Here is a 2,078-nt window from a genome sequence, read left to right on the forward strand (position 1 = left end):
GAGGATGAAGAGAACAAGCAATTGATTTCTGAGGCAGGCGATCTCTAAACAATTGTGTACTCCCTGATAATTTGGGGAGCTGCTAACATTTATGGAAATGGGAATATATTTAAAATTCAAACGTATAATTTCTAGCTATTTCCAACCTCCCATATGTGTATCACCAAAAGTGAATTTTGAGAGCACTAGTGGGAAAATACTGCCTGGGGATAAAGAAAAGTTACCGCAGGAGTCTGGTTTCTATATTAATTTATTTCACAATAAGAGCAAATTCCTTTCCCTAGGGGAGTATTTGACAGAGTAATTGCACTAGGGAACAGTCACTGTTTCATTTCGTTTTCTTTCTCTCTTTTAAACTTTCTTTGTAAAGCAGAGTGTCATAAATCTTCCTGAAAGAGCAGCTTAAAGAAGATATGTGGGCTCTGAGATACAGGTTTTATTTGTGTGTGTGTACACGTATATGATGAGTATATACACATTCATTCATTCATTGTTGGATTTCAGAATGACATTTTCAACAATTAAAAGTGAAAGTTAAAATGTGTGAGATTAGAGACACTATGAAGTGCATCTTTCCAGATTTAGAGAGGGTAAGAGAATGCAAATCGTCTACATGTTACTGATCAGGAACAAAAACCATAGACCTAAGCTTGACTTGCATTGCTTCTGACCCAAGTAGTAATGATTTTCTTACTTATAAAGATTTCTAAACATTTCAATTATATCTATAATACAAATTTTAGACAACAAACTCCTATACATGTGATGGTTTTAATGGTCAATATCCAATTATTAATTTAAAAAAAGATGCTTAAAGGTAGAGGGATCTGAGAGGCATGTCTTTTTTAACTCTAGCCTTTGATTGAGACTTGCACTCCAGTATCCTGTAAAATACAGCAGCCTCCTGGTTCCAGCCTCCTTCTCACCATTCCCAGGGTCTTAGTACTGTCACAGGCTCTTGTTAAGGTCTGGAAAATCTCTAATAAACTCAGCTGCACCAAGGTTTAGGGACTGAAGCTGCTGTTCTTCCTGTGAGCATTTGTAGCTGCAAAGACAACACAAGTCAGAGGGATGGATTCCACTATTAGAAACATGGAGCTTCATGCGTGAGGAGGATATATTTCAGGATGGGAGGTTTTCTGGCATATCTCAGTTATTATGAGCAAAGCATGCACATAATGCTCACATGCTGCATTCTGCAAGGAAAATGAATGCTTACAAAAATAAAAGTGTTACAAAAATTGTAAAAAGTAAGAGAGGTAATCAAAGCCACCAGAAAGATAAGAAGAGAAAAATAAATTGATTCTAAAGGGAAGAGTAACAGTTTAAAAAGATATTAAATTATGGTATTATTACCATTATTTTCATTACTACAAAGACAATATAACACCAAGAAAGTTAGGAAATTGACAAACATAGTTCTCATACTCCTTTTCCCAGTAGGAAAATTACTCTTTTTAAAAAATTGTGTTCCAACAATCTCATTTTCTAGATTAAGAAACCGTTATTTAAAAAACAACTCATGTGCTGATGATTACACAGGTCAGACAGAACTCATCAAGACTGACAAACCGGACCTACTTTTAAGAAAGGCTTATATATTATTTTGGAAACTACCTTGCTGATTTTCACGTGCCGTCAACTCATGCCAGCCTGTGTCCAATAAAGACTCCATGATTGAAACATTGCATTGGATTGCATTTTCTTTGTCTTGCAATAGGAATGAGAGTCCTTTACGGGCACCTCCATAGCCCTAGAACAAATTATGAAGGGAAAACTGGGACAGATGCCAGCATTCCTAACTTGAAGCCCAGCTCATCCCCTCCTGTACTTTGCTACTTTTATTGATTGAATTGTTAAGTCTAGAATGGATGCTGTTCATAGATTTCTCTGCACGATTTGTCCTTTTAGATAAGGGTGGTGCTTCTTTTCATGTGAAAATAAGTTTGGGTTGAGAACAAAAAGAAACAATTCTGTGGGGAAGTTAATATTATGGCCTTTGATAGCAGATGAGGAAACCAAGACTCAGAAGGTTGAGTGGGGAGACCGAGTCAGGCGCTGACTTAGGCCTTCATCCC

At 36.7% G+C, this 2,078-nt stretch overlaps 1 long non-coding RNA gene across 1 annotated transcript; it reads right to left on the reverse strand.

Moving 5' to 3' along the window:
* Positions 1 to 232: 232 nt before the first annotated feature.
* Positions 233 to 1,770, reverse strand: LOC104670870. The gene is made up of 2 exons (XR_749204.1): positions 1,618 to 1,770; positions 233 to 1,045 (listed from the first exon to the last, which is right to left on the reverse strand). It is a non-coding gene; the product is annotated as an uncharacterized LOC104670870 (long non-coding RNA).
* Positions 1,771 to 2,078: the final 308 nt, after the last annotated feature.

The sequence above is a fragment of the Rhinopithecus roxellana genome, chromosome 5 (genome assembly GCF_007565055.1).
Source record: "Rhinopithecus roxellana isolate Shanxi Qingling chromosome 5, ASM756505v1, whole genome shotgun sequence".
Lineage (NCBI taxonomy): Eukaryota > Metazoa > Chordata > Mammalia > Primates > Cercopithecidae > Rhinopithecus > Rhinopithecus roxellana.